General features: G+C 40.8%; 1 long non-coding RNA gene across 2 annotated transcripts in view; it reads right to left on the bottom strand.

The window, feature by feature from the left end:
- Positions 1-2,235: 2,235 nt before the first annotated feature.
- The window catches only part of LOC112115959, a 27,629-nt gene continuing 13,333 nt past the window's right edge, over positions 2,236-16,531 (bottom strand). The window contains exons 3-4 of one of the 2 annotated variants that reach the window (XR_002908871.2): positions 11,379-11,520; positions 2,236-2,492 (exon numbers count right to left, since the gene is read on the bottom strand). This is a non-coding gene — a long non-coding RNA (uncharacterized LOC112115959). Of the gene's footprint in view, positions 2,493-4,693; positions 4,779-11,378; positions 11,521-16,531 lie in introns of those variants that run through there. The other variant, XR_003369954.1, reaches the window with a different exon arrangement.

The following is a 16,531-nucleotide window of genomic DNA, read 5'->3' as shown; positions in this document are numbered from 1 at the left end:
TATGAAAGCTAACCTGATTTTAGTCAATGAAAAATAAATCAACAGCCACTATATTTGTGGGTATATTTTAGATCTTCATTGATGGGCAATGGCTAGTCCTTGAACTCGTTGTCTTAAAGGGCAGAAAAACTGGAAGAATTTAGCTTCCGTGAAGTTGTGTTATCGTGCCAACATGTGCCCTATGATTGGTATTAAGAGAGGTCTGCTGTGGGATTGCTTTTTGTAGTACTATCTAATTTCCATTGCTAACAACATCTCTGAAGTAGCAGAGATAAACATTAATTTTTGTTGGTGTAGTTGTACAGCATCGTGTGAAAAATATGTTATATACAGTACCTGGCACAATGGGGTCCTGGTTTGTGACAGGGGCTCCTAAACACACTATTACAATGCAAATAATAACCAATAAATAATAATATATACAGACAGCAGAACTGGCTCACTACACATAACGAAAATCTGTGAGGAAAAAATGGAAGACCCAGATTATTTCAAAGTTTTGCAAAAAGTCAAGAATTGCAAAAATTAACTTCTATTTATAAGAAAATGATCCTGTGGAAAACACTTAATTTCCCAAGTTTCCACTATATTATATTAAAAGAACTGCACCTATTGGCTTTCTCTTGTATCTTATCAATCTAAATTAAAGTCCTATTTAAAAATATATAAAGAAGCACTTGGGGAAAAGCCTCCCAAGGGAAGTGGTGGCAGCCCCAGTGTAAAATTAAAATGTAAACAATCCAGCGGTGGCAAGAAGATGGACTGTCTGTATGCTCTAATATGTCTACCATTTCTAGTTTCCATGAAGCTGTGATTCACATACAGAATTAGAACTGGAGACTGATGTATTTCTGAGCCAGGGATGTGGTAATTCCCAGAACATGACTGACAATTTGCAAATTCAATGTGTTTGAATTTGGATTCTTCGTGAGTATAATCCAGCAGAAGGGAACAGCAGCACTGGAGTTACCAAATGAGGCCAATTCATTCTCTGGAATGTAGCAGCACTAATAATGAAGATTGATACTGACAGGGCTGCTTTCATGTAGCAATATGCTCTGCCACCAGCTGTGCAACAGAAAGAAAGAACTCTCTGGAATTCACAACATTCCCCCTCTGATTAATCCCTAGCTTTCCTGCTGTGCGTGAATGAATTGTGCTAGGTATTCCTAGCTCTGACCGGGGAGATTTGCTGATTTCTTTGAACCCCTGCTGGGAAGTGATATAGAGAGTAAATAACCAGCCTGCAGTACTGACTGTGATGTAATGAACAGGGGTATGCAGATTGCAGAACCCTTACCTCTGCTATCCCAACATTCACTGTCCTTGCCTCTGAATGCCAGGAGAATTGGGTGTGGAGACAGAAACCCACTGCCCCATTTACCATTTATAACCAAGTTTAAAACTATGTTTCAACTTAGAAGAGCCTAATAGAGTTTAACATAGTCTAGCCAACACAGTCTTTATTTTAAAATAAAAAGCATGCTTTAAGGGCCAAAGAACACTACAAGGACAATGGTTGTCACCTGAAAATGTTAAAACATAATGAATTAAAAAAAAAAAAAGTTAAACAGAAACATGTAAAATACTGGACGGAGTATCACCACTGCCCTCTACTGTAATGTCAGAACCTGCTCTAGCCATAGACTTGAGATTCTCTGTTTAATCCAAGTGGGAGGAGTCTATGTTTTTCTAGCAGAAGGACCAAAATTGCCCCCTTGGTTGTGGCTGTGACATTCTGGGTGGCCAAAGACCTTTAGAAGATACTAAGATTTTGTGCCATCACTGTTTCCACTTCACCTCTGAACCAAAAATGTTAAGAAAATAATAGCGGGGAATTTAGAAGGATTGAGACAAAGAATAATTAAATGTCTCTCTTTCAGTGGCTAAATATTACTTAATTAATTGTCAAATGACAATGCATTTTAAATGGCATTTTAAATACACAACATAATAATATAAGCAAGATGGGAGAAATCCTCGAGGAACCCTGTTCCAGTTTGGAAACCAAAAACAAGTTCTAGTATTCTTAGAACAGAACCCAAAAGAGAACTCAGTGGCGTAACAAAGAAAATATTTAGGGACAGGATGAATGTGAATAAGCCTAAACACACCATTAAGGCACAAACCAACTGTAAAATGCAGGCAGACACATTTCATGCCCCATCTCTCTCATTACATTACATGTGCATTCTTTACAATTATAATACTTTGCTTAACTATATAAGTCCTGCTTTTACAGCAAAATTGAACATAAAATAAGATTACCCATATTCGTACAACCTTCCAAACATGATAAGATTACACATACTCTTAATAAGATGACTGGAGCTGGCTGTAGATGCTGACAAACCTTAGCAGCTCCCACCGAGTTCCTGCAAACCAGTTCCTCCACAAAAGGTCTTGCTCTGGAACTCTGACACTGCTCTAACTTGCACCCAGAAACCAGGGGGTGGAAAAGCAGCAGAAGGCTTCAGGATCTGGTCCTCTATCTGTGATTCACAGGAGAAAACATTAAAGACAGAAATCTTTGTTAGCTAGAGAGAGGTGAATATTGCACATTGTTTTCTGGGAATTTTCACTCTGATTTTGAAATGAATTTGCTTAGGCCATGTTCATGCCCCATTTGTGATCATTTTCTGAGAACATTCAAGCAACTGAGTTTTACTGGAATAGATGTTGGTAGAAAGCCAATGTCAAAGTTGCACATGAAATATTCACAGAAACTGCATTTTATATTCATGGACAGAAGCACTTGTGCCAGAAGAGCTTGTGTGCTCACCCAATAGCGGAACACAAACCAGACTATGATTTATGTGGCCAATCCCAACTATGCAATACAGCTGGCATTTTGAATATGGAATAAAAAAAAATTAACAGAAAACTATCTGTGATCAAATCTTAGTGGGGAAAAAGGAGAAAAAATGTGTTGAATAAATTTCAAACAATAAATTCAGTTGGAGAAATCACAATCTGTTCCTGGATATACTGCAAACAGAAAGAGAGACTAAATTAGCTGGATGATGTATCATTCACTGTGGTTTATTTGCTCAGACCTACTGGCAGCTTGCCTCTTTGCCTTGATCCTTTTCTGAAAATGGGCCAAATTGTGAACCCTTTAATCCCGCTGGTGAGCAGTTACTCACATGAGTAATCCCGCTGATGTCAGTGACATTAGTTGTGTAAGTAGCTGTTAAGCAATCTGAGTAAGGAGTTTATAATTGAACTCTGTTTTTTGTGTTTTTTAATATACTGATATTACTTTAGATTCAGGTCATAACAACTGTGTCACTAATTCTGTACTTTAATGTATGCTACAGCCCAGAAAAATAATTTAAGTCTTCCTGGAAATTTGATGTATCATAGTGCAATCGTGGTTCTAGTATAAAAATTCCCAGTGTGAAAGCCACTATCTATGTAGGAGACAATTACAACAGCATTAACAATGAAGATGTAAATTATGTTACTCTTGTAGTCTATTGACACCAAGAGAGTGACAGACACAGACCTCAAAAAGAACAGGAGTACTTGTGGCACCTTAGAGACTAACAAATTTATTAGAGCATAAGCTTTCGTGGGCTACAACTCACTTCTTCGGACTGCTGAGCTGGAATTGATATGCAAACTAGACACAATCAACTCAGGATTAAATAAGGATTGGGAATGGCTGAGCCATTACAAACATTGAATCTATCTCCCCTTGTAAGTATTTTCACACTTGCTTCTTATCAAACTGTCTGTACTGAGCTATCTTGATTATCACTTCAAAAGTTTTTTTTCTCTTACTTAATTGGCCTCTCAGAGTTGGTAAGACAACTCCCACCTGTTCATGCTCTCTGTATGTGTGTATATATATCTCCTCAATATATGTTTCACTCTATATGCATCCGAAGAAGTGGGTTGTAGCCCACGAAAGCTTATGCTCTAATAAATTTGTTAGTCTCTAAGGTGCCACAAGTACTCCTGTTCTTTTTGCGGATATAGACTAACACGGCTGCTACTCTGAAACCAGACACAGACCTGTATTTAAAAAGAACAATAAAAATAAATAGGGGACAGCTGGAGAATATTTTCAAACAATAAATACTAAAATTGGAAAAGCTCTGTTTGGGTATGTAAAGAAATTAATTATGCTTGTATGTACCTTAATTATAATTCCTTGCACTTCTGTTGTCTCTGTCATTCAAAGATCTCAAAGTTAATTAATCTCAAATTAATTCTTGAGATACACATGAGCTAGATATAGATCACCCCAATTTTACAAATGGGGAAACTGAGGCAGCTAGGTTAAATGATTTACCCAAGTCACAGTGGAGGTCAGTATCAGAGCCAGGCCTGGAATACAGGAGCTCCTGACTTACATTCCCATGCTCAGACCATTATACCATGGCCCCACTTAATTATTAGTATTAATTATCTCCCCTTAATTATTAGTATTTCTAAAAAGGGTGAATTAAACTCTCGATATTACAAGGACAAAGCTTACATGATGAAGTTAATTTCCTTCATTCACTTTAATACCATTTGTTCAGTTGTCCAGGATACCCTCTTGTTGAATTCCAAGTGTAAATGTTTGTATTCTTATGATTAATTATTTGTCTTGTGGTGGCACCTGAAAACCAGAAAAGCTTCGGACCCCCTTGTGCTAGGTGCTCTTAGCATCTTGAATGATTAAATCACAATCCAGAAGGACAGACACTGAAGAAAGCAGCTTATCCATAGCAGATAAATTGGGTGAAACTTTGAGGACTCCTTTATACAACAGAAATGTCTGAGAGCTGCAAAGGAACCAAAGGTGACTCCTGTTAAAAGAGATTTCAAATTGACACATCTATCATATGTCTTATCTAGTGTCTTCAGGAGAGAGCTTTATCCTTCACTGTGTTTCAACAGCTGTATTGAACAAGCCATGTGATTTCTACATTCTCTCACATTCCAATTCAACCGAAGAGGTCCCCTGCAGAGTTGGTGCTTGCAACCCTTGAATAAAAGTTTCTCACACTACAACGCCATTATATCAGGGATACCAGGGGAAGATGATCCAAGTAATTCAACAAACCTTAACATCAAAGGTAACCCACAGGGGGTGGATCTGTTCAGAATCTCTCTCTGAAATCTTTTCAAATGCATCCTGTGATTTTTATAGCCCTTGTGCATTTTATTTTTATCCCTTATAATAAGAAATTCGTTTCTCAGTATCTCCAGTTGCATGGAGCTTATTATTTGTAATTTATATTGCACCAACACTGTGTTAAACATGTTATAAACAGATAAAGCTTTAAGAGTTAACCAGCTGTATGCCAATGCCCAGACCTGAAGAAGGGCTCTTTGCAAAAGCTTGTCTCTTTCACCAACGGATGTTGGTCCAATAAAAGATAACCTCACCCATCTTGTCCCTAACATCCTGGGACCAATATGGCCACAACAACACTGAAAACAAAAACACACAGGTACACATTCAATTCAAGTGTGAAGCTGTTTCTTCCAGTCTAAACAGACAGGAAAATTTGTTACAAGAACTCAAAAAAATTAGCATTAGCTAAAAGGATCTTGGTGACCTGTCTATTAATTTTTCATCATGCTATCATTTAGTTGTAAACATTTACCTCAGGAGGTTTTGTCAGTAGAAATGCAAACTATTTTAGTATGAATCAACAGAGAGTCCTGTGGCACCTTTAAGACTAACAGATGTATTGGAGCATAAGCTTTCGTGGGTGATGCTCCAATACATCTGTTAGTCTTAAAGGTGCCACAGTACTCTCTGTTGCTTTTTATAGATCCAGACTAACACGGCTACCCCTCTGATACTATTTTAGTATGCAGGCACTTCCCTGTTTAAAGATTGTGGTTTTCTAGTCCTAATGGATTGTGTGGACAAAAAGGTATAGAATCATTGCAGTGACTTTTCAGAACACTGTAGGCAGGCACCATAGACTCAGCCTATCCTTCCTGTGCCCTGCTCAGTAAAAAGTTTACTATTGCAAAATGTTGCCAATTAATTACTGGGATCTTTGGCAAAGCAGGTAACAGCCACAAGAAACCCCTGTAGCTAATCCGGATCTAATGCTAGAGGTCATGGGGGCAGTTGGTACTGAATGGATTGTGAACACACTAAAGGGAAGAAGGTATTAGGATAGGTCACTCTACCATGAAGATTGACGATAGCTTCCCTAGCCTTATATGCCCAATTTTCAATGCCCTGTCCCTCCCCGCAATATCCCCCAAATTTCAGCCTGAAACCTTACACATGCCACATTTCATCACAGGGTAGCGATTTCCTGAGAAGTTTGGCAAAAAATCAGAAAAAAGAGTTTTAAAGATACAATATTTTGAAAATAAACCTGTCCTTTGCTTATTGGAAAAAAATCCATCTTTGTTGTGTTGGCCTTGCTGAGGAAGAGTGCCTTTTTGAGTTTTGGATGAGTAGGTAAAGAGTTACTTTTTAGTGTATAAAGACCAACCTTGATATTTGCAAACTACAGAGGGCAACTTTAAGGTTGGGTGGACAGTGTCAGTCAAGTGGGGTTATTGCAAGTGATGGAGGCTATACAGCATTAGAACTAGCGGGATCCCTGAACTATTCATTTCCAGCCTTAACATTTTTTGAGTGGAAGAGGGTTTGAAAATAAATTGTACATTTGGGGATGTGTTATCTGCACTCTTAAGAAACTTTTTCAATCTTACCTCTTTTTGAACAAAGTTTTTTGTTTAGCAATGTAATATATATGAAGTAAGGAAATAGAGAACACATTAGAGCACATAAGCACAGTGAATATGCCAAGATGTATTGAACATTTATATGATTTAAACATAACGTTATGGGTTGAGTTAAACCTTGTTGTTATCGGCCAGGCATGGCTGCCATCTTACATTCAGGATAAATGTAAAGAAGCCACTGTAATCAGTAGGCTGAAACAATAACAGTAGCATCGCAAACACAGGACCATTTATAGTATTAAATTTTCATCACTACACAGTCTGTAGAAGTAACATTAAAGGGACCCAATCAGTTGAAAAAACATATTAAAAAAACAAGTATCAGAGGGGTAGCCGTGTTAGTCTGAATCTGTAAAAAGCAACAGAGGGTCCTGTGGCACCTTTAAGACTAACAGAAGTATTGGGAGCATCAGCTTTCGTGGGTAAGAACCTCACTTCTTCAGATGCAAGTAATGGAAATCTCCAGAGGCAGGTATAAATCAGTATGGAGATAACGAGGTTAGTTCAATCAGGGAGGGTGAGGTGCTCTGCTAGCAGTTGAGGTGTGAACACCAAGGGAGGAGAAACTGCTTCTGTAGTTGGATAGCCATTCACAGTCTTGCATCTGAAGAAGTGAGGTTCTTACCCACGAAAGCTTATGCTCCCAATACTTCTGTTAGTCTTAAAGGTGCCACAGGACCCTCTGTTGCTTTTATTAAAAAAACAGACTCTCTTACCTGTGTTATTAACATCTTGGATTATGACACCTAAAAGAATTTTAAAGCTCTGATCACTTTTCATCATTCGTGCCATTTTTCTCTGTTTTGCATTTCACTCAGCTTTGATAATGAAATTAGACTAACCAGTTTCAATTGCTGGCTTCTATGCACTAGCACAATGCTGCAGTATTTCAGTTACACCTACTGTAACTGAATGGAGAGTGAATGGGGAATGTTTTATCCAACCAAGAAACTGTTTTAGTTGGCATTTTACAAAAATATTGATGGGTATATTTATGCTGATCTTATGGGACATGACCCTGCAAGGAACTGAATGCCTCCTGAAGAGATACTGGACACCTTTAATTCCCATTTAAGTTACTAGGAGCTAATGGTACTTATTGCCTTGCAGGATTGGGACAACATTTTGTATCATTTTAGCCCTAAACTGACCTAATAGTGGAATTATTTCTACACTGAAGTTCTTAAAAATACTTAAGCCTAAAGCCTCAAAAGATCTAAACTGTACAATATAATCTTGTTCATTTCTGCACTTTCTAGTTATTTTTCAACTGGAAAAAGTATTTTCTTTATGGATGAAATTTGTCTAAACATTTGCAGATTAAGCACCTTGAGTGTTTTGAGTTGTGATCATTTTTAAGGAGCATGCTGTCAAGGTAAGTATGTGTCAGGGTATGTAATAAGTGTGTACCCTTATTACAATTCACAAAACTGTTGTGTCTAAGATTATTTGACTAGAAAGACATGAACTACTCTGGTCTACAGCTTTGCTTTTCTCTCATGTCTCCTTTGTAACACTGTATAGAAAATATACTCTATCAAAGCATACATCCAATCTTAGTTTTTCCTGAGCGAGCATTAGTTATCTAGGGATTGCACATTTTATAGAATCTATCAGTTATTTATAACAAACTGAACAGAGTTGTATTTTGTCTGGGAAGTACATTATTGACTCCACTTTGCGATAGCAAAGGCAGAACTGTTGTTATGCTCCTCACCACAATTGATTATACACTAACACCAAGCACTCCTTTCCAGCTTGATATCCTCCTGCCTGTTCATAAAATATTTGTCTTTATATTTAAAACTATTTTAAGATAGTTTGTGTGTATATGTGGGAGGATGTGTACATGTGGGGGAGTGTAAAATGACTAGCGAGAAAATTATGCTCTTCCTTTTAACCCCATTGACTTTAATGAGTTGAACAGATATAATTAACATCAACATTTTCCCCTTGGTAGTCAGGCTTTTCAAAAAAATATAATAAAAATGGTGAAACCCTCATTGTTGTAAACAAGAAGGAATCAAAATCTTGGGCTAGCTGCTTAGGACTACCTTGTACCACCTTTGCACCTCCTTGGTCAAGCCTTCTGGAATTGGCCTAGACCAAAGGAACAATTCAGAGCAGCCTCAGGACTGCTCTATATCATTCTGGCTACAATGGCTTCCAAGGGTCTTTTCAGCAAATGAGATCACTGGAGAGGAGGGGTGCTCTGGCCAGCCACCCTTATCGCTGGCCACAGCCCTTACACTGGGCACTGCAAGGTGGAAGTTCAGCTACATCAGCTGTATACCATTGGAGGATTCCTACAAGCAAGGGGGTTGTCAGTTGGCTACTTGAGCTAGCTTTACACATCTGGTGGTGCAAAGCAAACTTTATGGGGCTGAGGACCTGAATCCTTGATTTTATTCATATCATATACATTTTTACTTAAATTATTTCATCAAAACAGAAAAGGATCCATCAGTGGGAAGCAGTCCAGAAAGTGAAGGGAGTCAGGGACACTATCAAGTCTGGGAAGGAACAGAAGATAGAGCAGGCATGGTCAGGGACCAGACTCAGGGTCAGGGATCACATCTGTGATTTTAGGAAGGCAATAGTAGTGAGTTGGGTTTCTGATCAAGTTTCCTAATTTTGTTCCCCTAGACAAAAATTTGAAGGGATTTCAAACTGGCACAAAAATCAAGTTCTGTTCAGCAAATCAAATTAAACTATTTCACCTCCATTTTCATGGATGTGAAGTGACCCTGTCTCTGAGAATTATGCTGCAAAAATACACGCCCTATTGTGGTAAATGCAACAAATTACACATCTTCTAGCGCTGTTTGGCTGGTTTCAGACTCATGGAAAAATTGTCTATTTTTTTAAAATAGGAAAGAATATTAAAAATCGGCATGGATGCCCTTAGTCTGCAATTTTGTCCATGCCTCCATGAATAGTTAAAACCACTGTCACTGCAAATTGTCATTAACTGACAGATCATTGACAAAGTGGCAGAAAATTACGCTGTGGTCCTTATAATAGATACTAGCTTTGGAAAGCACATTTTTTTTGAATATGCTAAGAAATGCTATGCTAAGAGTAATTCTACCTAGGGTATAGCTATTATGTTATTTTAAAAGATTTTTCCCAGATTATGAGCCTAGGGAGAGATTAATTCATGTCTATGGAGAAAACTCCAAGATAAAAACAAATTACACATGTACAGGCGCTATGTTTTTAACATGATTTTCAAATTAAAACCAAACACCAGATCCTCAGTCCTGCTACAACTGCATTCCAGCGTTCTGACTCCATAAAAATGATGTTTTAACCATCTGGTGGAGGATTCCCCCAGCTTTTGGGGAATTCCCAAATATTGTAGAGCAGCTGTAGAGACTGAGACACCACTCCTTCCCCACTCCCACCTGACCATCTGTGCAGGAGATATTTCCTAGGGAAAGAAGGCAGGGCCACAATGCCATAGTGATACTCAGTCACTGGAAAAGACCCTTTGGGCTATAAGGAGCTGGATGTACGTTACAATAGCTCTTAGGCTTTGTCTACACTGGACTTTTGTTGGTAAAACTTTTGTCATTCAGGGGTGTGAAAAAAACCACACCCCCGAACGACAAAAGTTTTACCGACGAAAAGCGCCGGTGTGAACAGCGCTTTATCAGCTGGAGAGCTTTCCTGCCGACAAAGCTACCGCCTCTTGTTGGGGGTGGAATTTTTTGTGTGGGTGTGAGAGCTCTCTCCCACCAACAAAGAGCGGCTACACTGTGAACCTTTTAGCGGCACAGCTGTAGCAGCACAGCTGTGTCACGAAAAGGTGCGTAGTGTAGACATAACCTTAGACTGCCCTAACTTTTGCTGGAACCAAGTTGGTCCCGGGCTGGCCTTAAAATGGAGGGAGGGCATAAAGGTGACATAACGCCCCCCGCCCTCCTAAGCTGAACTGAGTTTACTGTTTATCCTGACCTGCACTTGTTATTTATTAAACTAATAGGTGAAACAAGGACACTGGCAGCACTAATTTATTTAGATGGTTCCAACTATGTGGCTTGACTCTGACCTGAAGGGACTATCTCTAGAGGTTAGATTCTCCATTGGTTTCTTGGTCTCCCTTTGACCTTTCTACTGAGACTTGGTCAGCTCAGCAAAGGTGACATTTAGTGCCAACTATGGTAGTGGTGATTGTTTTAGTAACATGGGCACCTGACCCCTGGGAGCTGGACTGATATCCCACTGATCAGATGACAACAGATTTGTCACTGCACTGTCAAAATACCCAATTGCTTCATTTCAAACAAGGGTCTTGGCAGCCAGCCCTCCTCTTTGCCATTTTTGGAAGATTCATCCTAGCGCTTACTTGAAGTCTTACTGGAACTTCTCAGTTCCATTCCTTCATTATAGCCATATGGTCCTCAAGTCTTTGCTTGAAATGTGGCAACTGGGTATTTTGACATTGCAGAGCCAACATTAGTTAAAAGGAACCTTATGAATATTTGAATTCTACATATGGAATCATTTATTATGTGGTATATGAACCATTAAGATTACAAGCACTTGCAAAGTGATATATAGAAAACGTATGCCTAGATTACATTCTCACACGTATTTGTCATTTGTTTTTGAGAGGAAGATATTAACACAGCAAAACATGCTACAGGCACAAGTACCTTAGCCAAGTCCTTCAGCATGTTCGGGGGAGGTATGTTTTAATGAAGAAGGAATGAGAGGAGTTACATAATTCCCTGACCAAAGCTCAAAGAGACTAATGGATTTGAAGTTAGATGCCTCTAGGTCAGGGATGCACTTGTCCTGAAATGAGAACAAGAAAACTCCATTAGTGTCATGTTTTTATTTCTTCACAATTTATTCTGGTTTGGAGCCTTGGGAATCAGAGGCCAACACTTTCCTGTTCATAGAGCACTGAAAAATTAGTGTCAAACTGATCAAGGAGTGAGGGGAAAAACATAAGTACAGGAAATCCAGGGGTCTACCAGGAAACACCCCTGAATGGGGTCCAAATTGTCTTCCATGCTATTTGAATGCCACATAAGGGATTTTCAGGCTGGGATCCCCTTGCCCCCATCCCAAACAAAGGAGTATTGTGGAATATGACTCCCTACTTCTAGTAGTGGAGAGTCTGTGACTGATTATTCTCAACCACTGAAGGGGTAGGGCACTGATATATCTGTTCATAAACACCTTCTATTAACACAAGCGTGCTCCAAGTTAAGGTCCCCTTTATCATTCCCAGAAGCTGACCAATCTCCAATAAGACTGAGGATCAATAGCACAGAGGAGTGGTTGGCAGCGTGAGGCTGGTAGCCAGCTGGATGGCTTTTGTCAGAGGACCAAGGAGTTCCATTGTGTTGGGGGAAGGCAAAAAGGGAGCGATCAGAAGCTGAGAGAGCGGAAGAGGGAAAAACTCTGAGGAACACAGTATACACCTTTTCTGGACAACTTGAAGTATAGCTACTTTGATAGTCCTCTGCCTTCCCTTGCATTGAAAGGCAGAGCTGCATCCCACTTTGTAAAACTGCCAGGCAGTTCTAGTGGCAGCTTCCTATTTAATTATTGCTGCAAAATTAAATTTCTTTTGGTAATGAGAATGTTTTATGTATTCCATTGTTGCGTGTGTGCAATATGAAAGAAAAACCACAGCAACACTACTGCAAAAAACACTGTGGTTAAATATAGACACATAATAACCATGTTGCACTGTAAGTCAAAACTAAGCATGCCAGGGCTCAAATAAAAAACTTCTGCATACAGAGATCCAAGGTTGCAGCAAATGGCTTTCATCAGACAAGCTTTGCTACTCCCTACATTTATTTTCAATTGCAAGCTGGACAATTAGAGCCAGGTCCTGGGGTTCTGAGGAGCTGCACAGAGCATCAGTCAGGGGTGCATGTATACAGGTGTCTTAAATTTCCTGCAGCTCTGTGCAGGATTGATCCTCCTGCATCATTTTAGTCTAGAGCTGCATGAGGGCTGTCCTATTTTACATTTTGCTGAAATGCGATTGAGGATTGGTGTCCTGGCCAGGCACCCTTTTTTCCAGTTACACTTTTTCCCCCTCAGATATACTGGTAGCTGGATGAAGACGAGACTGAAAACTCCTACGCAGGCTACATGCATTTGGAGGTTTCTTCTTAAGTTGTGATCTTCCCTGGACCAGTTAAACCATCTTTAAGGTCAGATTACACACTGCATTACACTGGAGAATATTGCCCGGTATCATTGTCAATAAGGTAATTATTAGCTGTAGCAACACGAAATCACATCTCATTTAGTTCCAATTACACTCTAGCCATAATGGGCAAGATTCTGGCCCCCACTCAGCCCCTACATGTTGGCCCAGTCCAACTCCGTTACATGCTTAATTACACCCACTTAAGGATATGAAAGGGAGTTTATATTGGTTTAATTTACACTCCGCCTGGGCTATACTAGGAATTTGCATCAGTATAGCTCAGAGATCGGCAACCTTTGGCAAGCGGCCTGCCAGGGTAAGCCCCCTGGCGGGCCGGGCCGGTTTGTTTACCTGACGCGTCCGCAGGTTCAGCCGATTGTGGCTCCCACTCGCCGCGGTTCCCCACTCTAGGCCAATGGGGGCTGCGGGAAGCGGTGCAGGCCGAGGGATGTGCTGGCCGCCACTTCCTGCCATCCCCATTGGCCTGGAGCAGCAAACCACGGCCAGTGGGAGCCGCGATCAGCCGAACCTGCAGACATGGCAGGTAAACAAACCGGCGGGCCGCGGGCCAAAGATTGCCGATCTCTGGTATAGCTACATCTCTCAGGGGTGGGGATTTTTCAGACCCCTGAGAGACGCAAGTTCCCAGTGTAGACCAGCCCTTAGCCTTCTCTGCATTGCACTGGTACATGCATGTAGACATGCTGCATAATATAAACCAGGCTACTCTGGTTATTCATTGGATTAAGTCATACTAATCTAGGCCCCACCAATGCACCTCATCTACATTAGGGGTTTACACTGATGGAACTAGACTGATACAGTTACATAAGGGAAAATTCTCTAATATAGGCAAGACCTCAGACTCAATGGACCAAATTCCAAAGTGCTGTATTAAAGGGAGTGGCTGTATATTACAAACTGGTCAGGGGTCGTGATCCTAAAGAAGTCTAAATTGATGTAGCATACATATGTATGGAATGAAGGGTCCATGAGCTGAAAGAAGGATTAAATTAAACCTACTTACAGAGTTTATCTACATTTAAAATGCTGCAGCTGCACTGCTGTAGCGCTTCACTGTAGACACTACCTATGCCACCTACCCGAGAGGCAGTAGCTAGGTCAAGAGAAGAATTCTTCTGTCGACCTACCACTGGTCTACATTGGGGGTTAGGTCGGTTTGGCTACATCTCTCTTAGAATCACTTCTGAATTTGGCCCTTATACTTCAGCAGATATTCTCCTAGGCCTGGTCTACACAAGGAGTTTACATCGGTGTATCTATGTCTCTCGGGGATGTGAAAAATCTATCCCCCTGGGACACAGTTATTTCAACCTGACCCCTGGTGTTGACAACACTAGGTCAATAGAAGAATCCTTCTGTCGACCTACCTACCCTCTCTCAGGGAAGTGGTTTACCTACACCAATGGGAGAAGCCCTCTCGTTGGCATACATATACTGAAGTGCTACAATGGCACAGCTGCAGCGGCTCAGCTGTGCCTCTATAGCATTTTAAGTGTAGAGAAGCCCTTAGTAAAAGAAATAGATGTCAGATCTGCCCAACAGTATTACATATAATGGCAATTCCTAAGCATCAACTATTTATTTACTTAATGATTCATCCTCTCCTCCATATGTTTATTTAAATAGCCTAACCACATCCATTGTTGCTGATTACAAGCTGGAAATGACTTTACAATGTCATGTTCAATCGACTCTAATCATTCCCACATGGTCTTAGACTACAGAGTTACCACTCATCAGTGAACATTTGCAGAAGAGAATAAATCAGCATTTCACTTGGGATAAACTACTACTGGGGAAATATGTATTTAGAGTTCAATCCAGCACCCAATGACATCTGTTAAAAGACTCCTGGTGACTTCAACAGGCATTAGGCTCAGGCCCTTACAACAAAAAATGCCACAGCTCTTCGAGCACCTTCTGTGTGATGAAATTGTGAAATATCCTTTCAGATGCAATTCTACTCTGAAAACTGACTATGTAAAAAGGGCATCATGGGACTCCACGCTAATTCCCCCTCAGACCAGGTCTAACACTAGGAATTTACTTCGGGATAGCTACATCTCTCAGGGGTATACAAATTCCACACCCTGAGAGACATCGCTATACTGACCTAACCCAGTGTAGACCAGCACTAGCTTGATTGAATAATAGCTACTGCCTCTTGGCGCAGTGGATTACTTACATTGACCTTGTTTAATTAGCTGGTAGCAACAGCTGATTTCCTTTGTTTTCATTCTCAGCTCTTCCCCCGGAGAGAGGGGTGAAAGGGCTTGAGGGTACCCCACAGGAAGGAATTCCCAAGTGCACCCTCCTAGCTCTTCAAAGGGGTTTTTGCATTTGAGTGGTGGCAGCATCTATCCAGCTCAGGACAGAGAAAAGCTGTAACCTTGGGAGTTTAATACAAGCCTGGAGTGACCAGTATTAATTTGGGAGAAGCCCTCCTGTTGGCATAGGTAGTGACTGCACTGAAGCACTACATGGAGCTGCTGCAGCGTTTTAAGTGTAGGTATACCCAACCCTCAGTGATTCCAGATCAAATGTGTTCAGTTAACAAGTAAAAAGATGGGAGGAGTTTAACTGCCAGCCATGTAAATTCAACCTCGGATCTGAAGTTGATGCTCGGTTCTTTCTGATTTGTGCATCATCACCAATAATAAAGACTCAGATTCTGAGAGCCAAATTCTGTTCTCATTGTCTTCAGTGGGGTTGCATAGGTCAGTGGGGTTCTGAGGTCAGAATCTGGCCCTGCAGAGGAAACTAATTAACAATTCCGTTGACAATGCATGAACCAGAATAGAATCCAGCTCTCTTTCCCATAGCTCTGCAGGGCTAACAAGTGTAAAAAGTTATAAAAACATTCTTTTGTCAGTGAGCAGATGTGACACTGGGTACACAGAGGCAGCTAATATTCGGAGTCAGAAGGAGCCATTTTTACATGATTACTTTTTTCCCCACAGCCGCATTAATTATCCATGCTTTTGTAAGCCCATTGTGATGGGAGCAGATACCAGATCCAGCAGACAAGAAGTTGATCCCCTGATCAAGGCTCTGGTGGCTCACAGCTATACCGGGGGAAGGTAGGGCTCCTGACAGAACAGACTCTAGCCACGTGCTGAGCCACACAGGACTTTTTAAGGAGCCCCATCTTTTCAGTACTCTCTTTCACCACACACACACACATATAATGGCCTTTTGAGACATTGTTTCACCTACACATCAGGACAGATGAACTACAAGGGTATGTCTATACTTACCTCCAGGTTCGGCAGTAAGCAATCAATCTTCTGGGATCAACTTATCGCGTCTTGTCTAGACGCGATAAATCGATCCCGGAAGTGCTCGCCGTCGACGCCGGTACTCCTGCTCTGCGAGAGGAGTGAGCGGAGTCGACGGGGGAGCCTGCCTGCCGCGTGTGGACCCGCGGTAAGTACCTTGTATTTCGAACTAAAGTACTTCGACTTCAGCTACGTTATTCACGTAGCTGAAGTTGCGTATCTTAGTTCGAACTGGGAGGTTAGTGTGGACCAGCCCCAAGATTCCAAACCCCCTCTCAGTTGCTGAAAACCTGTTCCTGATCTAGATCTAGCTGATATAAACATTCTG

The sequence above is a fragment of the Terrapene carolina genome, unplaced genomic scaffold (assembly GCF_002925995.2).
Source record: "Terrapene carolina triunguis isolate 2854851 unplaced genomic scaffold, T_m_triunguis-2.0 Scaffold210, whole genome shotgun sequence".
NCBI classification, from domain to species: Eukaryota; Metazoa; Chordata; order Testudines; family Emydidae; genus Terrapene; species Terrapene triunguis.
Note: the sequence above shows the minus strand (reverse complement) of the source record. Positions and strands in the feature narration are given on the sequence as shown.